The following is a 27,391-nucleotide window of genomic DNA, read 5'->3' as shown; positions in this document are numbered from 1 at the left end:
GCGCTGAAAACCGCAGGAAAAAAAAAAAAAACCTAACTTGATGTCTCAATTGAACTTTTAATTGTTGAATGGATATCAAACAAAGTCTGATCACTTAATTAGGGATAATAAAAACACAAGTACAACCAAAGATGGATTTACTAGAAGCTTTATTCAATTGTATGTGGAGCCAATCACTGCCTGCCTCCGAGACAGAAAGTCAAGTGGATCCATTGCCTCTCAAATAGTTTCACTTAACACCGGTTACGTGAAATCAATGGGTAGAACAGTAGGAAGAAAGAGCAGAAATGAAGGAGGTTGTTAAGATAGTTTCTTTCATATAGTGCCTCTGTCTCTGGAGCAAGAAGGCTTTGATTTCTATTTACTTTGTAGTGAGAGATATCGCAAGAAATTATCCCTCCCCTTAAGAATCACTGATCATCCAATAGGGTGGAATAAAGCAGCCTTGTCACATGCTCTCTCTCTCTCTCTCTCTCTCTCTCTCTCTCTGTCTGTTTCTTCCTCTCTCTCTTGTCGTCTCTATCGAGGTGATCAGTCGAACGCTCCTTGCCTAACACGAGCCGTCTCTGGTTTCCACCTCCCAGGTTTTTCTCTTCGTTGCCGCTGCTGATGTAGCGGAGGTTATAGTGTTAAACACGGAGCTGCTAAACGTTCCCCAAGGTAATAACAGTCAGCGTATGTACAGTACAGTGCTGTACAGCGACGGGAAGTTGCTGCCGAGTGTGGAAGCAATGGAGATGGAGAGAAAGAGGCGGGAAGGGAGGGTGAGAGTGGAAGTAAAGGGAATAAAATAATTATAATAGTGAAATAATAAGCAGACAAAGAGGTGAAAACAGTGAGAAAAGAAGGGTGGAAGACGAGTAATTGCTAAACCAGGGGTATAAATAAGACAATGAGAAGTGATACTGATGCGCTGTTGTGATAGTCCTACCTGCTGGTTGCTGAGTGAACACAGGTGTATGCACTGTGGTTGTGATAACATGGGTGTAAATCCAGCTTTTCCACTACTATTTCATTTCTACGAGACTTTTTGGATAAGTTGTTACCTGGAAAGTAACTGAGATGCTACAAATATCAATTTTACTTATATTTGAATGTGAAAATGTATTCTTGGCTTTCGGGTTAGTGCTTTCACAAAACAATCTTTACTTTCTGGGAGCTTTCAGCTGCATCTCATGGTCTTCATCAGAAGGGAGAGAGTGTGTGTGTGTGTCCCACCCCCAACCAACTGACCTAAATTTGGTTAAAATTCAAAAGTTAAAAGGTAAAATAATCTGTGCCATTTGAAGGCTATATGAAGACTGTAAAAGAGATGTCATATCAAGGAAGAGGCCAAAAGTGGGAAAAAAAGAAGATATGAATGCTGTAACAGGTGGAGTTTGCACCCCTCCAATCGCATCCAATCCAATCCACCCCCACCCCCCCCCACCCCCACCCCCCCCCCCCCCCCCCCCCCTTTTTCTCCAGGAGGCCAAGTTCAGGCCATGTCTAAGATTTCACAACGATTAGCGAGGGAGGGATGAGGAGGGATATAGAGATGTACTAGAGTAGCATAAGCCATTAATCACCAAGGAGGGAGGGAGAGGGAGAGAGGGAGGGATGGAGCAATAAAGAGAGAGAGAGAGAGAGAGAGAGAGAGAGAGAGAGAGAGAGAGGACTGTCCTAGCAAAGCTCTGCATGAGACTTGTACTTTTCCTGCATGGACCTCCAGGGGTCTTGTGTTAAACTGCAGTACAGTAGCTCAGTAGCAGTAAAGCAGCTTCCTAATCTCAGGCCTTTGGAAAGAGAGTCTGAGATTCCAGAACAAAACATATACAACAGATACATGTACGGCTTCATCTTATTGCCAACGTCTAAGATATCTCTGTTTGTGCAGTGTATTCTGCAGCTGAATTGCATTTAATCATGTTTAAAATTGAACAGAATGTATGGTTTACATTGCTGAGTATTTCAGTCTGTAATCAAAGCTGGTATTTAAGTTTCTAATCTGGTTAAATGAGAATACTGGAAAATGCTACTCTACATTTACAGTATTTCTTTTGTGCTCCTCATCAGCATGTGACTCCATGTTTACGTATATTGTGCTTCTGAAGTTGAAAAGCTAAGCCTAACTGTTCCGAATCTTTAACTCCAAATGTGGTCTTATTTGTTAGCGTATTGAGTATCATTGTCAACCTGATGTCCTGGTGTTAAAATGTACAGTTTGGCAGGAGTTTGGCTCTAACACGTCATTCCTAAAGATTTGACAGGCCATCTTATAAACACGTAATGTTATGTTATCTATGTTTTTTTTTTTAATGTTCAACCCAAAAGGAAATGTAGAAAGTGTTTATCATTGCCTAGTCTAGTCTTTGCTGATCTAGTGTCTCTATATGCAGGGTTTCCTGTTGACATGACCAAAATAATGGGCGGTCACAGGAAATATTCATATGACCATATCTGATCTGACACCTCTATGGTTACGGTTTGGTTTTTTTTAAGCATGAAAACTACTTGGTTAAGTTTACAAAAAGACTGTGTTCATGGTTTAAAGAAACCAACTTTGACTAGAATGTAAATATAGCTTTGATGAGAAAATCTTATCACTAGTTTCACTTACTCACATTTAGTAGTATGGAATTTCATGTGATAACAGGTGGTTATATGTAGGACTTGGATTAAAATGTACGACAGCCTGTTATCAAGTGGCTAAATGACCTTACTTTGCCACATGACAACACAACAGACAAAACATGTCCACATCAATTCAGCAACTCCATCCACTGAGGAAGGCCATGATATAAGGCTGAAAGCATCAGAAACACAGTGTAAATGGACTTTGCGCTGACAATTTCTTGTCCAACTGCTGTTTCCGAGTTCAAGAATGAGATAAATATTCAAATTTTATCAATAAGGAAAAGATTCTGATGAAAAAATACAAAAATAAGCAGAAAAGAGAATATTAATCAGTTCTGAATCTTGTTTTAGGTGAATATCAGAAGTCATAAAAGTCAGTGCAGAGAGCAGAAAAAGAGGAGTACACATGTTTCCAGCACTTGTACAAGGTATTGTATCAACATCTGTTCAACATTTAGATGTTTGCCTGGCTATAGCACCGCTTGCACATACGCTAAACTTTAAGCCAGACCTATGAGACCCATGAGTAGTAGTAAGTGAAGGAGTTTTGCTGGAAAACAGTTTCCATTCGTGTGCAGTGTGATCATTACTACCAGCCTTGTCATATTGTACTGTGAAGCAGACATATAAGGTGTAGTCAAACTCCCCCATGCTTATTGCTGTGTTGGGAGGCAAGGTGAACCAGGGTGACCATAAAACCAGAATGGCCTTCACTTAGTGTTCCCTGCATCCACCTTTCTCCCCCCCCCCCTCACCCCCCTCCCACCCACCCCCCCACGCCCACACACACACACACACACACACACACACCCATTCCTCTCCTCTTATTTTTTTTTTTTTTTTTTTTTTTTTCTGTACTATGAATAAATTTAGTCTGTCCCGGACATGAAAATGTCAAATACCTAAAATACACCTAGGCTAAATAGCATATTAATTTTTAATGCCTGCTCATCCTATGCTGCTATTCTCATATCAGGCCTGTCTGCCAACAGCTGTTGCTGGCTCTCCGGCTGGGAATTTATCATCCATCTAGCTAAAGGAGGGGAGAGAGGGAGAGAATAAAAAAAGAGATGGGAGACATTGTTCAGAAGACAAGGAAAAGGGGAGGGACAGATCTGTGTTTTCATGGATCCCTACCTCGCATTTATATCACCCACACCTCGCAACTTTTTTTTTTTTTTTTTTTTTCTTTTTTTCTTTTTACTTTGATATACGAGTGGGGATTCAATTACACTAATGCCAAACATAAATTGTTCAAGATTCCTTCCTTTTTTCCCCCCTTTGTGGTGCGTTACGGCGCGAGCTCCTCATACATAAAAGAGAAATAAGGAGTATAGTGGTGACATTGACGCTGGAGGTAGTGACATTGGAGAGAGCGGCAGAGGGAGGCGAGATGCACTGAAGCAATGTGCCAGTGTGGGTGCTGAATGCCACCCATGTGTGTTTTTAGGTGGCATGTGGCGGATGATTATCATAGATTATCACAATCCAGATTGTTACAAGTTCTGTCTGCGCACATAGCAGCAGTGCAATGTAGCTGTGTGACTGTCTGTCTGTGTCTGTGTGTGTGTGTGTGTGTGTGTGTGTGTGGTTTAAGACAGAGTGCCTTTGGGGATAAGACTAAATGGTGAGTGAATGAAGAACAGTTGGAGTGTGTGAGTCTATGTGTGCATGTTGTTCTTTTATCTTTACAGTGCGAGTAGAAAGTATCATACAGGCTTTAGAGAAATGTAGAAAATCCTCAAGTTGGGGACATTTTGCTACAGGGCTAAAGGGAAAGGTAGGAACTGTGTGTGAGCTTACCTTAACACACCAACAGCATACTGGAGTGCAGCCTGTCTGTTAGGATCAAGTGGCCTCTCGCTGTCACTCCTGACTGACTACTGCTTACTGGAATGGCCACCTAGAGGGAGAAACAGAGGAGGGGAAAGATTAGAAGAGGAGGTGATAATGAAATACCTGACCCGAAGAGGCAAAGAGGAAGATGGACAGAGGGGGTTGCAGCATGAAGAAGAAGAAGAAGAAGAAGAGGGTGATAGGTGGAGGAGCAGAAGAAGACAAGGTGGGGGAGGGGGGGTTCGATATCAAGATGGAAATGTAACAAATTCAGCGAACGACGCTGCAGAGGTCAAGGGAACGCAGCCGAAAAAGGTTAAAGATGAAATCAAAGCCGGCGCGCTGCAGTGCCCGGAGGCACAGCTGAAAATCTATCCCTCCAAGGCAAGGCCACCGCTGACGCGAGGCAGACAAGAAGCTAAATACTGCACGCCACTCGGGGATCTTTCATTTTCAACCGATCAATAAGGGCTTATATTTATCAGGGCCTCCGAGCAGCTGCCACGTCTGACAACCTCCACTTCATTTTCGCACTCCTCCTCTGCTCTTTTCTCCTCCTCTTCTTCTTCTTCTTCTCCCGTTCCTCCTCCTCCTCCTCCTCCTCCTCCTCTTCACCCTCGCACGCTAAATTGAGACCCATCGACCATGAAAAGGGGCAGAGACCCTGGATTGCCATTAACCCCCCTTGTGTCACTAGACTGTCTAAAACACACACACACACACACACGCACACACACACACACACACACACACACACACACACACACAAATGCCCCGGAGATACAATTCTGCTAAAGGTCTGTCTCCCCCTTCTTTAAAGAAACATGCCTTATCATTATGGCCTTGGCACAGACACCAGCACCTCTTCATGTCTTTTGTTCCTCAAGCTGCCCATGCCACCCAAGACACACACACACACACACACACACACACACACACACACACACACACACACACACACACACACACACACACACACACACTCCCCCTCCTCACACACACACACACACATACAATCATGGAGCTACACACTCTCTGCCACAACCTGATTTCACTTTTCATCTATTGCATTTTGTAAAAACATCTTCTTTTTGACAAATTTATTTCAAATAACAAAAATGTCAAATCCCAAATTACCACTGTAAATGTGAGGAGCATTATGAGAAGCGGAAGATCGAGTTTAGGGGTCTAAGTTAAAATAACTGGCTGTCTAATCATCTGCACAACAATATTTGCTGTGAGGCATTCTAAATAGATTATCGCTAGTCCATCTGTGTCATCATTGATTTATAAGGCATTAAGCTGCTTGGGGAAGAGATAGGGCCTCGCCTTCTCTGCTGTTAAAGGGGCTTCTTGTCGAAATCAGGGGCACAGCAATAGAACAACTGTGGCACTCGTCTAACCTCCCCTTTAATCGTCAGGCGAGAGGAAGTGAAAATAGGACGGGCGTATCTGGTTTTTTCGAAAAGGGGAAGTATGAATCCAAATTTTCTGCATCTCTTTTTGTTTGGCGATACAAAGAGACTGGGAGGAGGGGAGGAAGTACAGGAAAAAAAAAATACACAGAGAGAAACAAACAGCACACACAAACACACATGCACACATACACACATGCAGAAAAAAAAAAAAAAAAAAACAAGGGACATCATTAACATATGAATGCTATATGCAAATGGTAGGGAGAGAGCAGATGTTGTTGCATTTAATTGACCTATATGTGAATTGCATCCAAACCTTTCAGTGTGTTTTCTGGGCCCACTGAGTACAGTTTTGACTGGCTTTCTAGTACCACTCAACACACCAGCAGCGACTTCAGCAGTGTTTAAACATAAAGACTAAAAATAAAATACAATTGTGTTCTAGGAGGAAGTAGTGTCTTGACTGAAAACTCGAAAATGAGGAGAATCTTTTTAAAACACATCGTGTATTCCTGATTCTTTTTTCTGTCCTTTTCTCATGTCATCACTGACATGAGTGATTGCAATTTTTTGTATTTGAGTAGTTTGTTCAGTAACAGGGAGTGAAAAGTACTCTACTTACTCTACTTAAGCACAGTTCTGAAGTACTTTTGCATCACTTGAGTATTTTCATTTTTGTCCACTTTACACAGGTACTTCTGTTACCTTGTTATACTTTTTCTATCTGCTAAATTCATTGGATATATTTGTTTACTAGTTACTCTGCAGATTTAGATTGTTCATACAACATGTATGATGAACTTACAAAATGTGATCAACATTTAAATAGTTCAAAGTAGCTCCCCCTCAACCAGCTACAATAGAAAAATAAATATAATATTCTAACCTTCTGAATACTTTTACTTTGGATGCTTTTGAGGATAAAATCCCTGAGATTTCAGTCCTGGTTGATTTGGCAACACCGCTGGTTGCTGAAAGTGGCAATTGGGTTTTAATAACACAGATCCCAGCAACTCTGTCTCCTAAAAAATTCAGTTTTTACTAGCTGGTTTTGCTTGATACATTTTGAAGGAAACATAATTGCTGTGTGGGTTTGTCCACAAAGTGCTACATACACAGCACACTCAAAGTGCAGGACCTTGACACCAGAGGCCCTGCTCTGTGTCCTGTGACCTGAGCCTAGTTAAGTTTACTTTGGTTAAGGTTAGAGAGAGAGAGATTGCGATATTCAAACCAAAACCACAATCTTCCCCAAGTGTTTAGCTGTATTCCTGTTTTTGCAGCAGTTTTGCAAATTCATTTAAAAAAAAATCTTTCCATACTCTGTTAATGGACAGCATTGAGTCTGTCTTTCTTACATATTTGCAAATTTGTAGTATATAATGTCATTTTTAGGAAACAGGGATGGGCACAGAGAAAGTGTTTCACTCATATAACAGAGTATTTTTGACATTGTGTTATTAAAACCTTTATTTAAGCACCTGAATATCTGAGTACTTATCCCATGACTCGTAACAGGTTAGGTGGGATGTCAGGCCCAGATACGGAGTGATTTCTCAGCTCTGCTTATATTTAGCTCTATCAAGCCCTTGACTACATTTGATTCAGCAGGTAGAGAGAGAGAGAGAGAGACACTGAGGCAGAGACACACGGAGAGAAAGAGGAGGGAAAGTCACGCATTTTACACTGCAATGTTTGCATGGGTGAGCCATGAAAAACACAGATGCTATTTTCATCTGGGCCTCTGCCTTTCATTTTTCCTCCACTTCTCCCCCCTTCCCTCCCTCCCCCCTCCTCCTCCCTCTTTCTCTCTTTTATTCTCTTACTCTATCCCTCTCTTTCTACCCCCCCACCCCCCCCCCCATCTCTCATTCTTGGGAATGTCATTAAATTGTATTAAATAGCCTTTTGTCCAGGGGGCAAGGACCACCCGATATATGATAATACATTAAGGCCCCAGTGTAGCAGCCACTGAGCCGAAACCATCTTAAGAACAAGCATGGTGTGTGCCATTGTGTCTGTGTGTGTGTGTGTGTGCGCTAAAGAAGTGGATGGCAATGCTTTTAGAAAAAAAAAAGATGGAGAAAGGAGAATGAGGAGAGTTGTGGTAGAGGGATAGAAAGAGTGAGATACAGAGAAAGAGAGGGGAAGGGAGGGAGAGAACGAGGTGGTGTGGCTGCCTGCCTGCGCATGTGGCTCCCTAACAACTGTGACACATACTAATAGAAACATACCTAATAAATTACAAGCTTTCAGGGTCTGGCAAGCTGACATTTTCTCTGTGCGCGGGACAATTTCATATCTGCGGCGCAAAGTCGAGGGGCTGCTGGACCAAATTGCATCACACAGAGATGCCAGAGGATTAGCATAAAAATTAACACTTAAATTTCAGCTTATTGTCAACCCCACTCCTGCACCGGCTGCCTCACAACAATCAATTCCTCTTAGAAATCTGATTAGATTCCATGACGCTTATTATCCCAGTCATGTCTGCCTGCCCCCTCCACTCCCACCACCTCACACACACACACACACACACACACAAACACACACACACTTACACACACAACATTGGCATAGTCAGAGCATTGGCTGCCACGACTGCCCAGACCATTTGTTTAAAAGGAATTACGGAGAAAATAAATCTATAGGTGTGGCATTTCTTTTGACAGACGATGCCTCTTTCTCTTGTCTTGATGTTTATCTTTGTGTCTTTAGCCTGCACAGAAATGCGAGCAGACATGTTGACATTCTATTTTGTGAGTCAAGTTCATTTTAACTGTCTCGAATGCATTGTTGCAGCGATGGTCAACCACAAAATATGAGTGGTTATTATTCTCCATTTTCCTTCCTTTCAGCAAGAAAAATGAACATTAAATTTAAGCGTTTAGATTACGATTTCACTGATTTGCCTCGGTCTTATTTATAATCACATGCCAACATGGTTTTATGTCTCTTTATTTCTAACCCTCGCCCCCCCCCCCCCCCCCCCGCCTCCCTCCCCATCCCAACACCCTTCAAAATGAACTTCACTGCATCTCATCCATCCGCAAGTACACAGCCATCACTAATGTTTTATGTTTACAGCTGAAAGCTGGAATGATGCACAAAAAAAAAAAAAAAAAAAAAAAAATCTCGTTTCGGGATCTCATGAGGCTGTCGCAATGAAATATTTGTCAATAACACTTTTTTGCTGAAGCACATTGCACAAGTATGTACTAAAAGCACAGCGCACGTTGGGTGGCTTTGGTAAGACTCTTGATTGTTTAGACAAATGGCATTTCATCGCATCCAGATGTCTTTAAGCTGTGCTCAACCACCATCGCTGCTTTCCAAGGCGCAGGCTGAATGTATACAAACATCTCCTCATAACTGCATTCCTCATCTGGGCCTGCAAGCGTCACAGCACTCGTCACTGAGCTTGGATGACAGCCTGTTGTACGGAAAGTTAACGTTTAATATTTAGGGGTTTTTAGGTGATCCTAGCAGGGGCAGAATCTTCCACTTAAAAGGGAGGGAGGGGGGGAAAGGGGGGTTGATGACTAGTTTAGCTCAGTTGGAGGTAAAACTCATCACCCTGCAGCTCAACTAGAAAAAACTAATTTTTCTTTTTTTTTTTTTTGTTGAGAGGTTTAAAATCAGATATGGAGCTTTTGCAGGGCGAAGGCATATTCCAAAGCAACACAAGTCATTTTAAAAGCTTTTTTTTTTTTATTTATCTGAAGCATACAAGTGGCAGGGAGCGAGGTGCACCCTGGTCGGGCCGGGCCGGGCGTTATAACATAACGCTGGTACAAAGGGTCCTGAATAAAGACGCCCACAGGGTTGAGAGAGGGAGAGAAGAGAGAGGGAGAAGGAACAAATCGTCTGATGTTCTAAGTGGATAACAACAGCTCCTGCTATGCAGCAGCGGAGGCGCAGAATAATTTAAACCAGCTACCCAGCTACCCCACCCCACCCCTCCTCCCCTCCCCTCCCCTTCCCTTCCCTTGCCTCACCCCCTACCCCCCCGGCCACCCCTCTATTCTTATGTTAACACGGCTAAAGAGGAGTGGGCCACCCAGCAGCAGAGAGCAGAAACTTAAGTCCACGCTTCAGGAAAAATAATCCATCTCTCTGCTCTCTCTCTCTCTCTCTCTCTCTGCTCTCGCTATCTCCCTTTTCGATGTAACTTTACTCACTTACACACACACACACACACACACACACACAAACACATACCGCTTGGTAAGGGAAAGGCTGAAACAGATGCAGGGGGAGAGCACCAGTACATTTACTGTGCCTTTAAAGCATATTACTTTTCAGACAAGAGTTTGAAGAATAATAAACCGGGCGCTTAACTGGGCTATTTTCCCTTTCGGTTAATGCCACGCAACGGCAAGGCGGGGGCGAGAAGAATTCATAAGTCTTTAAATGCAGAGTAAACACTGCTTTCTTTGTTGATTGTAGAGCTCTGTTGAGTTTTTTTGCGGATCTGGCCCCCCCTTTCCCTCTTTCTCTTTCTTTCTGTGTCTATCTCTCTTTTTCAATCTCCAACCAGAAGGGCTGCTGTTGTGTTTGGTCTCCAAACAGCACATCTGAGGTACACACCTCGCTGACATTTTATAGGTTCAAATCCCCAAGAATGGGAGAGGGAGAGAGTCATATTTTATACCGGCGGTTTATTTTAACGGGCGCTTGTAATTAACGCAGCATGTCCTCTATCTCCCAGCCATCTATGCCAAGGCCTTTATTTAAACAACTTTATTGTGAAATGTTTGCGTTCTCAGCGTTCGGCCAGGGCCCACACACAGAATATTATTTCATACTTCAAGGCAAGGGCGGGGGAGTGTGGAGTGGGGGGGCTTTGGAAGAGTTTACGCTTTGAGTGGTTATTGTTTTTGATTACAGAAAGACTCTTTTTAAAATGGATCAAGCCTGGTAACCTTGCACACACACACACACACACACAAACACAGAGTCTCACACGTCTACCGTCTCATACTGAAGTTGTGAGAGGCTGAAGGAGAACCTGTTTACAGAAGGGGTGTGCGAACCTGAAGCCTTTGCCCGGGCCAAATGTACAATCTCAGCGTGATTTATGAGAGCAAGATCACACTATTTATGTCCAAATGAGAGCACTTGTTTAATGCCGCTGCTTGGGGGCTTCTTTTTGGAGTGTGTGTTTGTGTTCTCACTGGGTTTAATGGAATTTGATGGGGAGATTGAGTGTTTACACTTTGTCAAAACGACCCGGAGTTAACACGGCGCTCAACATACGCAGCCGTTTCTCGCGGGCTGTCGACGCAACTTAAAAAGATCAAACCGTACGATACCGGCGACCTATCAAAACCCACATGTGTCGACCATGCTGCTGCATTTTGTGAACGTCTTATTTGTGGAGTGAGTCTCTTGTGGTGAGCGTCACACGGTAAAACGGCATCCCGGTCCGTCGTGGTTTCGCAAAAATCAAACATTTCCTTATAAAGAAATTGATTTGATAACTTGGTACACAGGAAGCCACACTTGAGTTTTAAGTGTGGATGGCCAACATGGTGTAAGCTGTCAGCACATTAGCAGCTACATTTCCACACATTCCTGCACTTCTCCTTTGCCTCGGGTGTTCTTTGTATGTGACTGCAACTGCCGAGTTAGACACTGGATGGGAGACAAATTTATATTGAAACCAGACAATAAAGCGCATGTTTATCTTATCTTCACTGCAAGGTCTTTTTAGTTTAAGTGTCCCTCATAAACACAAACCATAAATGCATATTAAAACCACATTCAGAGCACATTAAGGGGTTTAAAACAAAAATGCAACCTGTGTGATAATAACACATGATGTGCACAACAGTCATCGTTGAAATATTTTTTGATTAAATTCTTTGACCTTCATAAAAACACTCACAGCTGATATTCGATCGTTTTCTTATCATTGAATAATAGAGCATCCGCCCTTATAATAAAAAATCAAATCTTACAGTGCCTACATGAAGCATTATGCTGTCCAGCAGATCAGATGCATCACAGATTGCCTTGGAGATACTAAGTTTAGTATATTCTGCTTTTAGCACAAAGATTGACAGGAAAAAAAAAAAAACCTGAGAGAGAGAAAAAGAGAGAATGACTCGTGACAAAGGTTGAGAACAGAGTATATGGCTGCACCGGAGCCTGCTGAGCAACCAGAAGACACTCCAACAAATGGATTTCAAAAGGGAGTTAGTGTGAGTGATGCTCCGGGCACTGCTGTGAACAAAGACTCCACAGCCTATTCTAATTGAGGTACGCACAGAAAAAAGACTTAAGGACTGAAGGCCAAACAACTCGCTTTGACACGTTAACACACTGTACAGTAGTAGAAAGAAATGAGGTAACCAGACCTCTGTAGCCCGCTCAACACCTCTGCTTTAGGCTAGCAGCTCCAGGTTACATCAGCCACTACTAGCACAAGTGCCTGGACTGTCAGCTGTCATTGTGGGTAATGTAGGCGCAAGATTTTGACAAGAAAATGGAATGAGTGGAGTGGATTTAAAAACCATAATTGTGATCCTTTTCTTTAAAACAATCTGATAATGATATAGAGGTGCAATGCTTAATCTGCAGAGTACACGGTTGTATATAAAGTCATTTATGGAAGATAAAACTTAAACTTAATAATATATGTGTAGTTCAACAGTGTGGTTCCAGTGGTTTAAGAGGCAGCCGACTGCTTTAAGTGTTCCTCTTGTGTAGCTGACCCTGACCTGTGACCTGTGACCCGTGGAGGTCAGAGGTCAGACCCTGACTCTGACCTCCTTGAGGAGAATAGCAACAACAAAAAATCACCTTCTGATAACCAAAAACAGTAATCAATACCTGATTAACTCAAACCATAACAAAGTTCCCTTGCAGCAGTAATGGTGATTATCTCTTGAACAACAGCGTTTAAGTGCTGGCTAAATGTGGCTGTTGGCCCGACTTGTGGTTTGTTAAAAGTATGACACACTGTAGTCCCTCATGTCTCATTTACACAAAAACACAAAATATGATCTTTTAACTTTTGATGTTAGCAAACTTTCCATAGCAATCCCATACCAGATGCTTATTGGAACATGCTGCCCTAATTTAAAATGATTTGTCCAAAAGTACCCCACATGAAAAGATTTAACTTCATGGCTGTTTTTAATTTAGTTTGGGTCTTAGCAGTTGAGACAGAAAAAAACTCTGTTAAATATAGTCATTTTTTGCACATTTTCAGATTGCACTAACATCTAAGGAGTAATGGATAGTTCTTTAAAAATGAATAGTATAATAGTGAGCTGTCCATTTTTTCTCCACATTGAGAGCCCCTGCTTAATGGTGCGGATCTTTTTTTTTTTTTTTTTTTTTCCCTCCTCCACATACGCATCATCTAAAATGGCCTGTTAGCCTTGTTAGCATTAATTGCTGAAATCACGGCGCCAGTTGGCTGAAAGCTAACAACAAATATAAAACCCTATATTTCCATCTAGCCTATATGCATCACGCCTGCGTTGGAGACAAGATGTTACGCTGCCACCGAAAATAAAAGAAGCTGAACTGCATTAAATGCTTGGTGATATCATTATAACGAGAAACACACATGCAAAAACATTCTTATTTTCCCCGTGGATACAAGTGAGAAAAGAGAAATCTGCAAAACCATTTGATTCTTAAAGCCACCAGCGTGACCCATGCTGGCCTTTAGACTACCAGCTGTAGCTGTGTGACGTCTGTGTAGCTGCAACAGGCTAGCACTGAGCTTCACCTACACATATCCTCTGACAAGATAAACCGACGTACGTGAGCAATTCGTGGTTTAGTGTAACAGAGTTTCTCAGAGGCAGAGCTGCAAGGGATGCAGAAATAATCTCATTTGTGGAGCACAATGGGCAGAGCCAAAGAAATACAATTTTACACCAGGCTAAAGCCAAGTGAAAATATAGATAATAGTGAACATTATAAAGCCTGTAAAAGTTATCAAAGCTAGGTCACTAGACTGAAGATCTTAGTCATAATTATTGATATTTTCAGTGTTCTTTCTTTGCTATTCTTTCTATTAAAGTTTGCATGTTATTGTACTATAAAAAAAGGGCTCTGTGGCTTTCAAATAAGTGTGTGCATTATTGAAAGATATCTCTGTCTCTTCCTGGTTCAATCCCTTCTCGCTGTCATCTTCCTTTCCTCGCCTTTCCTTTCCTCTCCATCCTCTCCATTCAGCCCTTCCTCTGTCTCCTCCTCCCCTCCCCGATATGTTGTGGTGTGAGAGGCTATAAGGGGATAAAGTGAGGTGTAGACACTTCTTTAGCCCCGCGGAGGCCAAACAGATCGAAGACAGAGAGCACCTGGCTGCTGGGTAAGCCGCAAGCTAAGAACTCCTCAACTTCCCCTCTACTATATACTGTTCTTATCCCGTATTCTTTTGATTATTTGTGTGCTTCTTTTTCCTAATGAACTTGATGTGTTGGTTTGTCATTTTCTTTACTACCACAAAAGCAAACAGCCACTGTCTGATAGACAAATCCAGACATTTTCTAACACTGTGGTCTAAAACAAACTCAGAGTAAAAGTGCTGTGCTGAGAGGAAAATAATGTCTTTTAAAGTGTAATCGGCTCACTGACTATTTAAAGGCATAGCGTACCCCGCGTACCCCCCTCACACACACACACGCATGCTTTCTCTCTGCCTTGCACACACACAAACACATTCCCAAGTGCTCTCCAGTCCAACAAGTAGGGGTAGTGCCCATTCACCAGAGCTCTATCGATCGTACCTGGCTCCGCCAAACTCTCTACTGTGTCATTCAAACCTTTTCAATTTTTAATCACCAGCTCCCACATCAGAACAAGTCTCTGTACTGTCACACACACACACACACACACGCACACACACAGCTGCAAATGCAAAACTTAAAAACATGCATAAACACCCCTCTACTTTTACTACCAGCAGTACTTCAAACACCCTTGTCCTTCCATCCCTACACACAGTTACACACACACACACACACACACACACGTACAGCCCTTCACCACACACACACACATGCACATAAAAGATGCACACATGTAAGCTACAAAGCATATTTCAGCAGGCAACCATTCAAAATCATGGATTGCTCTCTCAATGCCAGCTGACAAATAATATTAAGACCTACGCGCATACCGAGACAGTGTGTGTGCATGTGTGTGTGTGTGTGTGTGTGAGACAGAGAGGCATATAAAACCATGTGTTATCATCTGGCCCTGTCTTGTGCCCAGCCCCAGACTGTAGCCAGCTTTGACCTTGGGCTCCGCCATATTCATTACATCATTAAGTTACCTCTTCATTAACTTTTCATTGTTTATGGAGGAGGCATCGGGGAGGAGAGGAGATGGGGGTAAGGTGGAGGGGGCTCTTTATCAAAAAAAAAAAAAAAAACCTTATCCATGGCAGGGCATCTGGGCTCTGTTCTGCCTGGAGAGTCCCTCCCCTGTAGTGTGAGTGGGGTGTAGTCTGAAGATAATGTGGAAGGTTGTTGATTGGAAGCTCCACATTGACTGACTGGGTGAAATGGGTGGAAAAAGTGAGGGAACACTTTACTTGTTCCTCAACAGATGCTGCCCTCGTGCCTTTGAATGAGGTACTCAATCACCAACTAGAGGTCATGGCTCCACTTAGTTTCTAGTAAGCAGGAATTAGGCTGGGCCCAGATCATATTCTGATAGGGACAGGTAGGGTCCGTTTCTAAAGATATTGACTTTGACATGGGAGACTGCCAGTGGTAAATTGTGACTATTAGAGTTGGGCCTTCAGCTCATCAAAAAACTTATCCCCCAAAAAAACAACACACACAAACACACACCAAAAAAGCAGCAACAGGGCTAAGCGACTGTAACACTTTAACTAACCATGACGTACGGTAAACAAGAATAGGCATAATAATCATTTTAACCTTGGGCGTCTTCTCTATACTCAATGTAAACAAGTCACAAAAAAAAAACACAGATCATTTAGGCCGACAAAATGTACACCATGCAAAGATAACAACTGGAAATATAAAACTGGCCACCCAGAATATATATTTTTCTTGTCAATGGATATCAAAATAGCCTTTGTGTCTCTCAGGCCCGGCACCAGGATGAAGTGACTGAGGAGGCTGTTTAAAAATTGCGAGGGGGCAATTTTTTTTTTCATAAAATAAAATTCATGCAAAAGCCTCAGAAAGGGTAAATAACAACATAAAATACCACACACAACTACAGTATAGCTACAAGCAAGATAGCGCTGGCCTTCAGGAGGGCCTAGGTGGATGATTTTTGGTCCCACCCATGATAAATCAAAATGTGACTTTCTAAAAAAACACACACGGCTATGGGGGCTATGGCCTTCTGTCCTGGTTAAGAAGTCCTAACCAATGAGTGAGCCAGCTAACCTTTTCTCTGCCTAGAGACAACAACATAAAAAACTGATTGGGTAACTCTATTTTCATGGTTTCAGGACAGTAACTCTTTCATTTCTGAAGCAAACTTCAGGGGAAATGAGGCTAAAATCAGAATTAGAAGAGAATAATCATTAAATGAAAGAGATTAAATATAACATTTAAAATTCTAATATGTTTAGCCTTCTCTGAAGGCCTAGAAAGCCCTCAGGGTTCCTCTCTAGAGACTGCTGTTCATCCATCAATAGTTCGACATGATTTCCTTTAATAATGACCACAATCATTCCCTCACCTTAAGCAATTAGTTATTTTAACCCAAACCACAGCATTTGCCTGAGACTTATCAAGTCATGCAACAAGTCCTCTGAATTCAATGAAAAAATACATCCATACACTCCAGCACAGAAGAATTTTCTGAAGACGCCCCTGCCAGCAGTTATCAGCATTTGCCTTGTCTTCCAACACTGTTACAAATCACAGAAAAATAAATATGTTTTATGATGTGACAAATTTACGGTTAAGGTCTGGTTAGGTTTAGCACAAAAACCATTTGGTTAGGTTTAGGGAAAGATAATGGTTTGGCTTCAAATAAGTACTTTGTTGAGGTTAGTGTACTGTCATCATCATGGTTCAAATTATAACCAGGTGGTTAAGGTTAGGAGACAATTGTGGTCATGGTTTTAAAAAAAATATGCTGATTTGCAGTTGGAAATAGGAAACGAACAACAATCTCCCATTTTAAAATCCATCGTTTTGTTGACTCATCCATCCATCCTGACCTCCTCCTTATGCAGACTTTGCCGCTCTATAATTACCTGTTTCCTTTTTTTGTTCCAGTCATAATTACTATTAAATAGCAGGCATAGGGCTTTGTCACATAAATGTACATTGTTTTGAGGCACTTGCTGAAACGATGGATACTTCCGTTGTTCTTGGGAGGACAACCACCATTGTTGTGCCTGTAGATATACAGTATGTGCAGCTCAATAGGGCAATGACAAACAGTGTATTCTGTCTTTTAATTTGGACAACTTGGACGGTATTGCTTCTATTTTCAACCATTGTCGCTCATTAATTGGTGGCGCATCATGCTTCTGCCACTGTTGATGTTGTCTCACTGTATTTGGGTCTGTTTGGGTTGACTACATTTTGGACTGGGACTAATTATCCTCTGGTGTCTTTCAGACTGGCTCTAAATGTCCTTTCGGATCAGGTCCCTTTTTTTGGAAAATGTATTTATGCACATCGGCTTCAAGTAGGTTTTCCCAGACCTCTACCTCCAGCTGTTCCAGTATTTTAATGGGTAGCTTCCAGTGAGAATGTGTTTGGAGTCATGAACCAGACTGTTGCTGGGAAAGATCGAGGAGCTCAGTTGGATTTCAGTGAATAAATAAAGGTTTAAAATGTGGCATCTGTCAATGTACATAATGTACTAAATGTGCATGACTGCTGGCCGCAATCTTTCACTTGTTAAAATAAGCACTTAAAAATAGAAAGTACCCACAATTTTATGATCTGTTACCATGACACATCATCTATCCATCTATCTGACATCTGATTGTGAACATATTTGTGAGTGCTGGCCTTGTAGCCACCAGGCGCTGTTGTGCTTCCACACCACTCTGGCTTTCTGTCATTAGCGATGCATCGCCCCGACCGCAGGCACAGATTGTGTTTAAAAAAAAAAAAAAAAAAAAAAAAAGCAGTCCTGGCCAGCCACCATCTACCATTGCAGGCCAATTATAAATGGCAAATCACTATACAGCATTGCTCACTCACTCTCCCCCTCTCGCTCACTCTTTTTAACGGCAGCGCCTGGCCAGACTCCACTGCTTCTCTTGAATAACATGTGTAGATGGCCCTTTGTGTTACAAGCTGCTGGACGCTTGTTAGTTCACACTTTTTTCGCAGAGAGAGCTTAGAGAGGGAGAAAGAGCAAGAGACATTTATACTTTATCACCTTGAGCTTTTTTCAGACATTGCAAAGTGTGATTCTCATTTTCATCCTTCCTGAGCACTTTTTAAGTGATATGAGCTGAGGTGAAAACGTGATTTAGTGCAGTTCTTTAGGTAATACTGACATTTAAAATTACTAATACTGAGAGTACAAGGCTAACTCTAAAGATCACTTACCAATTACTGAACCCCAAAGCATTAAAGGGAAATAATCCTTCAGGAAAAAAGGAGGAGAAAAAAGAAGGAGTAAAAATTCTCTTGAGATATGTTAATAATATAACTTTAAACATGCTGAGCATGAGCTTTATGCACAAAATGGAAATCAAAAAAGGCAAACCCAGGGTGTAATTCAAACTGGGGCAAGACAGATAGAACGTGTTTCTCTTAAAACTGCTACACCATTGTGCCTTTCTTTCTCTCTGTGTTAGTTTCTCTTTCTACTCTCCCCACACTTTCTATGAAAATGAATGCAGGGTTTTAAAGAATATTTTCCTACATGGAAATGGACAGCAAGGAAGCAGGAAATAAAGCGAGGATGACTTATTTGCATGCCAATTAAGGCAACATTGCTGCTCTCCTTTGAAAACTGTACATATGAATGTGTCAACATTAGCAAATGGCAAATTAGCAGAAGTAACAAATAATGTGTACATAAATCTCCATCCTTACATAGTGTATACTGAACTGTAAATGTTATTATGAGGCCAGATCTTCATCTAGCTAACACGAGATTCTTACACTCATATCTCCTGAAAGAAACTCTATAGACTAAACAGCTTTAGACCTCTTGTCCACATTGATTTGCTAAATTTGAAACATTATTTTAAATTACCTCTCTGGACGTATTCAGAGACAAACTATAAAGTATAAATGCATAAAGTCTCCAAGCCACATGTTATGTTAAACCCAAGACATGCGGTGTCCAACATCCACAGACTGACGTGCAACTTGTAACTTAAACTGAAATTAAATAAATAGCTGAGAAAGCATAATACGCCCTCTGCAAAATCCAATCATCACCATAAACAAAAGTCAAGGACACAAAACATTACACTGGAGATAATGAGGGGAGAAATCAGACCTTGCGCTCAACTCCACTTGAGCTTCAGGTATGAAATCACATAAGTCATGTTTTAAGCATCAAAAATAGATGATAGCACAGCAATGCAGACATGCATACCACACACATACAGCCACCAAAGTTTAGTCAGTCAGTAGTTGATGTTATCTTGCAGGACTTGTTTTCCAGCAAGTTGCACTGCTGAAAAAAATGCGTGCAAATACACCAGGTCACTTGTTTTGAGTCTGGCTGATTGTGGCAGCAAATGAGATGTGGAATAATTGGCAGCTGCATCTAAAAGGCCAGCTCAGCAGAACAAAATGTTCCTTCCTTCCTTCATTTCTTACTTCCTTCCTCTTAAAACCTCATTTCCAACCCTTACTACCGCGTGCTGCTTCACTTCCTCCAGAGGACTTCGCTTACTTACAGTACTTGCATAGTGAAAAAATAAAAACAGATCAAGGCAGCTTTGAAATCAACAAAAAACAAAACCATTTTTAAGAAAGTATAGGAAATCTGAAGTTTAAAAAAAGACTGTGCTTTGGATAATAACATATGTATCATATGGGTTTTCCACAAAAAAGTTCATTAGTCCAGAATGTATGAATGTAAAAATGCTTCATTTCAAAAGTGAAACAAGTGTTGCACGTGTATTATCTCTTGTGCAAAGAGTACGTTGAAGACTGATAAGGACTACTACAGTATTGCAAAGTGAGGTTTTTGTCTTGAAATATGGAGCCAGCATGAAATACATTGTTGGCCATTTCAGTGGAAACATACAGTGTGTAGTGACCAGAGCCTCATATACAGTAAAAGTGTAACAAAGAAGTCAGTGCAGATATATCGCTTTAGCCTAAGTGCCATTCTGGTTTTTGGCAAAGATCAATAGCAGGAAGTTTTCAGCAACATTTAGTGAAAAATGAAAAATTTCAGGAGGGGATCCTTTGGCATTCCTGCTTGGCGTGTGTTTACTTACATTATACAGATATTCTGGATAATAAAGCAGTTCTCAGATAATTACCTCTCTGCCTGCAGCTGCCATTTTAGCCGCCAAGGTGTGAAGTTGCCTTATGCACCTGTACCGTGTCAAGGTCTCTCTATTTATTGTAGCCACACGCGCACAAAAAGCCAATCCTCTGTCCTTGCCTGATGAAATACATACGGGGAAGGTTTACAGTCTCGCGAACAGCACGACGGAGGAAGGCAGTGAGACAGAGCATCAGAGGGAACGTACCAGTTGTAAGAAGATGGATTTTTGTCTATCTGACAGGTTACATCCAACCTGTTTTCTTATCTGTCTCAGAGACACAGTGTCTGCCTCACAGCATTACTGTCAAGCTGATCTGTGATGGTACCACTCTAACTTCCCTTCCTCATGTTAGCCTTATGGCTGTATTCACAGACAGTATGTTTAACACTCAGTGCAGGCCCATTTTTAAACCGGTTAGAGTTCTAGAGAGCAGTGTTGCAAAGTAGTTTATAGGCTGTAAAAGCTAGGATAAAAGTATAAAATCAAGGATTTGCTGGTTTTCAATACAGAACGGAGCAGATTAGGGATTTAGAAAAGGTTAGCATGAGGTTAGCGTGTATGTTTGTGCAGACAGATGAAAGCTCTTTTACCTCCTAACAATGAAATTAAGTAATATAAAGAAAATACTGCATATTTAGCAACTAATCTCTCAATCAAATGAGCTGTGACTTTAATTATCTGTGGAAATGACCATGAGGGGATGATTTCTGAACTTCAAACCCAACTCCAAACCAAGAATAGGAGTCTGGTTAAACTTCATTTTCAAATTTCATTACCTTAAGATTGTGCATTGAGTCTTCTGTGTATTCTGCTGTGGTTTTCTAGTTTAGCGTGACGCAAAGCACAACACGGGCTGACTCCAAGCGATTCCGCTCGACTTTACAAGCATTCAAAACATTTCCAAACACACGTAGGTGGTTGTTACAGCTGGAAATATGAGTTGGTATATAAGATGCAGAGGTGACGACACGGATCAATAGCTTTAGCTTTAGCATTGAGTGTACATACAGCGTGTCGTCATTAGACCACACGCAGACCTCACACGTACCCGCAGTAATCAGAGTGCTGCCTTTGCTATCTGACAGGGAGCACCACTAGGGAAATGAAGCACTGCGTGTGTGTGTGTGTGTGTATGAGTGTGTGTGTTGCGCACATGTGTGTGAGGGAGAGAAAGACCTCAGAGCCCTAGGGATAGTGTGTCACATAAGCTCCATCACAAGGCCGCTTTATTGGGCCTGGCATGGGTCAGACCCCTACTGTCATCTTCAAATATGCCTGCCACCTGCTCACACACACAGCTACACACATGAACATGCACACACACACACACACATACAGGCACAAGCATCCATGCTCACACATCCATATGTGTACACGCTCACCACACACACACACACACACACACACTCATGCATACACAAACCGGCACACATGGCTTGCAAAGAATTCATCTGGTGTTTTCTGGTAATTGCAACAAAAACACCAAATCTGGACGTGTCACGTTCATTTCCCAGGACCCCAGAGTGGAGGGCTAATTTCAAACAGCCTCCCCCTCTCACACGCAGACCTCTGTCCTTTTTTTTTTTTTTCTCCATCTCCCCTTCTTCTTTTTTTTTTTTTTTTTTCTTGCATCCTCTCATCTCAGATGGGAAAAAAGGCCATCTTTTATACACCGGCCAGTTTTGCAGACGGTTATTTGCTTAAGAGAGGCAAAACTGACTGAAATTCTTTATTCCTCTACCCAGAGAGTGCTCATGCCACTCTGCCTTCAGATTCCACATGTCTAAGATATACGCCCAGGCCTCCGTGCCAGGGACTCAGCCGCCAATAATATAAATTAGCAATGCAATAAGATTTGCAACACCGCTACAATCAGCCCTGAATGCATAAACAAATCAGTCGCTTTCTCCCCTCTCTTCCAACCAATGCCAGTAGTTTTTTCTTAATAATTTCAAAACTGTGTAGATTCAGTACATCTGATAATGCAAGCATGTTTTATATTATACATATACATATACATATATATATGTATGTATATATATATATATATATATATATATATATATGTACAAAGTGTGTGTGCGTGTATACATAGCTTGTTGTCTTATTCTATGATCTGTTCGTACAATCACTTTTTTTAGCATCTGATACATATGTGTATGTACTTATTTGCTACCCACATACAACTGGCACACTGAACTCTCCATCATCCCAAAATGAGCCCACGTGTGTAAAAGTGTGTGTGTGTGTGTGTGTGTGTGTGTGTGAGTGTCTCCAGTATGTGTGTTCTTTTTATTTTTCCCTCATGAGCACAAGTATGGTTGTGTGTATGACCGTGTGAATCGGTGTGTGCACGTGTCTGTTCTGTGTGACAGTGTGTGCCTGCCTGTACGTGTATGTATGTGTGTGTGTGTGTGTGTCAGTGTGTGTGTGTGTGTGTGTGTCAGTGTGTGTGTGTGTGTGTGTTCCCTGATGGAGATAAGTCTGAGTGGTTAGGAGGGAACAGATGTCAGCTGGTGTCGGCTGCCAGGAAGACTGAACAAAGCCAATCACGTTGCCTTCCTGTCCAAAACGCATGGCAGAGGGAGACCTGCATCTAACAACAATTTGTGGCATTAACTCTGAGCATGCCACCCTGCCTGCACCCCCACCACACACAGACACACACACACACATAAATACACACACCACCATCATCCTGTTTGGAATAAATCTGGTAAATGACTGGTGGTGATATGAAAGATTGTGGAGGGAACTAACAAAATGGCGTCTGTAATATGATCTGCCCTTGTTGCTACAGTAGCTTAATCATTCATAAGCCTGTACAATGGAAGGACTGGCAGGCATTACTGGGTCTCTACCAGGGTCCTTTGTTCATTTTTTTAAATTCTTTTTTTCTTTGCAACCTATCATTCATTAAGTCAGATATCTGGATGCTATACTATGTATTTATTTGTCCTGGTGCAAATTGTGTGTTGTTTTATTTAGCATAAGCTCATCAAAAAGAGAGTCTTAAGGCCTTTACACACCAGGGACGGGATGAATAAACGACACGAAAATGCTAAACATTCACCTATGAATATTTAATTATCAATATCAATTAATTAAAAAAACCATAACCTACTGGCACGAGTGTGGATCAAATTGTTTTCTTAGATTTTGTTTATTAGGCAAAGACTAACCCTTCTCCTCCCACCTCCCCCAGATTCTTCAGCACTGGGGATTCTTTCACAACCATCATTGTCGTCTTGGTGTGTCAACCATGGCCGATTTGGTGAAAGACACTTGATGTTGTGATTTCATCTGGGCACAAATGAGGGAAACCCACATGCCAGTCCCAACTGAGGAGCCCTGGAGGAACCCCGCCAGGAGCTTCCAGGAAAAATGGTATTTCCCAAATTGTATTGGTGCATTTGATGGGAACAATGTTGTAAGTCAGGCACCAGCTAATTCTGGTTCCCATCTTTATAATTATAAGGGCACCTTCTCTATGGTCCTCATCACTCTGGTGGATGTGGACTACCCGTTTCTGGCTGTCAACGTGGGAGGTTCCGGCAGCAACAGTGATGGATGCATCTTCGCCATCTTCTCTCTGGGACAGGCCCTTCAAGCTGGTACCTTGAGTGTACCAGCACCATGCCCACTCCCCTCAGCACCCGTGTTGGGACCAACGCCATTTGTGATAGTGGTGGATGAGGCTTTCCTGATGAAAACCTTTCTCCTCCATCCCTATCCTGGGAAATGCCTGCTGGAGGATCACCAGGCATTCAACTACCGCCTCTCCAGAGCCCGATGCATTGCTGAGAATGTGTTCAGCATCAGCTGAGGGTGCTGAGGGTGCGAGGTACATTCCACCAGTATTTCACCCGCTGGCCAAGTCTCATGGCACCATGACCATGTGTGCTGTGGTCTCCCTTAACTGATCAACTGTGCAGACTTTTCCTTCAATCCTTTTGAAGTTATTGAACTGAACTAAATATTAATTTAGCTATAATCTTTAATGTTTAAGTTGTACACAGTGGTGGAAGAATTATTCAGATCCTTTACTTAAATACAAGTACCAATACAGCAATGTAAAAACATTCTAGTACAAGTAAAAGTCCTGTAAAAGTATTATCAGGTTGATGTAGTTAAAGTATTGCAGTAAAGTAGTAGTTTGGTCCCTCTGACTGATATATTATTAGATTATTAATAGTGAAGCATCAGTGTTAGAGCAGCACATTACTGTTTAAGCTGCTGGAGGTGGAGCTAGTTTCAACTACTTTATATACAGTTAGCTAGTTTCGTCCATTGGTTCCCAACCTTTGGGGTCGGGCCCCTCCATTGGTCAGCAGATAAATCTGAGGGGTCTTCAGATAATTAATGGGAGAGGAAAGAAGAAATAAAGTTCTAAGGCACCTGAAGGCACCTATGCCTTACATTGTATTTGAAGATGCACATTGTTAAACAACATCAAGGTTCACTGTTTGTCTTTCGTTTGTCAAATAGTTATTAAAAACAGAGTTTCCATGTTGCCCTTCCACTGCAAAAATGACTTGATGCTAAAGTAAATGTAGTGATTTCATTTTCTCAATTATAGAACAGGAACACGTACGATAAAAACAATCAACAAAGCTGTCAACACTCACCTCAAAGTAACATCAAAATAAATATATCGTGCATGTATTATACATATATAGACAAACACATCACAGCTGTACATAATGTGAGCTGACATGTGGCGGCTGTGAATGTGAAGCTCCAAACTCTGGCTCACGGAGCATCTCCTGCATCCTAACTTTGATCCATGCCTGGCTGTCTGAAGGCAGCCGTCTCATGGCTGGAGCCAGGCTCATGAGAAATAAATGGACGTCATCTCTCTCCTCACGCTCCCTGTCGTGCTGCTGCTCCCTTGCCTCTTTCCTCTCCAAATACTGCTCTAGGAAATCCCTGCTCTTCTTTTTGGGTGTCTTAGCAGTAGACTGTGCGGTAGCTGCAGTATCAACCTTATGAGATGTTATGCCCTATAGTAATATGTTGAATTAGTTTGATTTGTTAACTGGTTATCCACTCAATTGTTCTCCTTTTCCCTTGACTGTAGACAGCAGTTAACTTGGAAAAAACTAAGAGCATAGCTGCCACCTGAAAGCTGTTGATGTCTCAAGGAAAGACATGGCATCAGTGTATTTTCTCTTCTTTTGTTTCCCTGTCTGGCCATTCTTTGTCTCTTTTTCATCCCTTTTCTTCCTGACGTATGTGTCCCTAAGGTTCTTCCAGAGTCTCTTAGCATCTTCAGCTAAAATCATAAACAGTATGTTAAATACAATATTAAAACATATCATGTCAGCCACACACACACACCACAAAGTGTTGAGCCATATAATACCTGAAATACGACACTGGAGCACTCATATAAAGAATATAAAACGTGTAAAGGCCTTTACTCACTGCTTCAAATAACTAATGTTCCTCTCTTTTATTTCTCTCTGTCTTTCTTTTAATCTCTCCCTCTCCTTCTTTCTCCGTCGAACACAATCATATTAGCGGTAAGTTCCTTCATGTGCTGGGATGAAAGTGTAAAAGCTAATTTGGGAGAGAAACACTCAGATATTCTTTTGGAAGAGGAGAGTGAGTCATGCAGAAAAGCATATTCACCATGTATCATAAACAATAGAGACTAGTGAGAGAAGAGACTAACACGCCCACGCACACATGCATGCAGACACGATGAAATGTAAAAATAACTAAATTACATTGTAAATAAGGACATATGTCAGAAATGTCCATATCATTAGCGTATTATTATACAAATGCAGAAGAATGGCATCGAACCCTCAGCTGTGAGTCCAAACAAAGCAAAGAATCTGGAAATGTTGATTCAAAATTCTCTTAAATAAGCTTTAAAAAAAGCTTTAAGAGGCCTGAAAATCTGCAAATTCCTCTTTCTCTCGAGCCAGAGTTTAATCTCAATGACAGTGGGAGCTTCTGTTTTGAGGAGGAAGTGCAGTCGTCCCAGTAGGGCAGGCACACAGACACACATATCCCACTCGGGCAGAGAAATAAAAGGCTGCACTGTCGCAGCCGGTCCAGTTGGGCAGAGGGCTAAAGGGATAGCTCTGGGACTTTGGGCTAAATGCACAGAGGTGACTGGCAAGACAGAAACCGGCTAAACCAACTCTAAAGTCATTTGGGTTGCATCTGATCCAGTGCAAATAAAGTCTGGTCGAACATGACCAGACTTCATCAAAAAGAAAAGAATCTCCCGTCTACTGTATGCAGAGACTTTTAAAAACAGCAAAGAGGACACACTTTGAGACGACAGAGTAAGCATCCAGATATATGCGTGTGTGTGTGTGTGTGTGTGTGTGTGCAGTAGTCGCCATGGCATCTTAGCCTTGACTGAGAGATCCCTAGAGATTGTCTGTTACAAATCTGTTGACCTTTGACCTCCCCACTGAGTTGTAAAAAACGCACTCCATTTCCCTTCAGACTTTAACAGGCTGCACAAGTGCTGTGTGTGTGTGTGTGTGTGCGTGCGTGCGTGTGTGTTTTCATCTGTCTACATGTGTGCGCGCCTGCATGTGTGCGGTGTAACCCTGAGGTTAAAGAGCAATCTGCAGCCAATTAAGCGCTTCACTAGGAGGGCCCTGCTTCCATGAATGAGAGGAATGCTCTACGAGCTTAAGAGAGAGGGACTTGACTCAGTGCTTTGGAAGCTGTGTGTGTGTGTGTGTGTGTGTGTGTGTGTGTGTGTGTGTGTGTGTGTGTGTGTGCGTGTGTGTGTGGTAACTGTGTGTCATGCTTGAGACATTTACAGTGCAGGTTTGTGTGCTGGTAACAATTAAGTGTCAGGGAGCTAATGTAAGGTTAAAAGTTCAACACATACAGAGGACTGGTTTAGAACCAGGTAGAGAGCTTGAAAGCAGCAGATCTGATCTCAAATTTACCACCTACTGGCCAATCACATGTCCTTAAACCTCTCAAGAAAAACAGGTAGAGTATGAAGGGTAACAGTTCACTATGATGTTGATATGCCAGATATTTAGAAGAACATACAGCATTACAACAAAAATATGTCTGTTCTCTGTTTCCTTTC

At 41.9% G+C, this 27,391-nt stretch overlaps 1 protein-coding gene across 10 annotated transcripts in view; it reads right to left on the bottom strand.

Annotated features, from left to right (window-relative positions):
• The window catches only part of znf536 (zinc finger protein 536), a 366,331-nt gene that overhangs the window by 143,097 nt on the left and 195,843 nt on the right, over nucleotides 1-27,391 (bottom strand). For all 10 annotated transcript variants that reach the window (XM_044359969.1, XM_044359703.1, XM_044360131.1 and 7 more), the window contains one exon: nucleotides 4,420-4,519. The gene's annotated coding sequence lies outside the window, so the exon portion shown is untranslated. The remainder of the gene's footprint in view (nucleotides 1-4,419; nucleotides 4,520-27,391) is intronic.

The sequence above is a fragment of the Thunnus albacares genome, chromosome 1 (assembly GCF_914725855.1).
Source record: "Thunnus albacares chromosome 1, fThuAlb1.1, whole genome shotgun sequence".
Lineage (NCBI taxonomy): Eukaryota > Metazoa > Chordata > Actinopteri > Scombriformes > Scombridae > Thunnus > Thunnus albacares.
The sequence above is the reverse complement of the archived record's forward strand: the minus strand, read 5'-3'. Positions and strand labels throughout refer to the sequence as shown.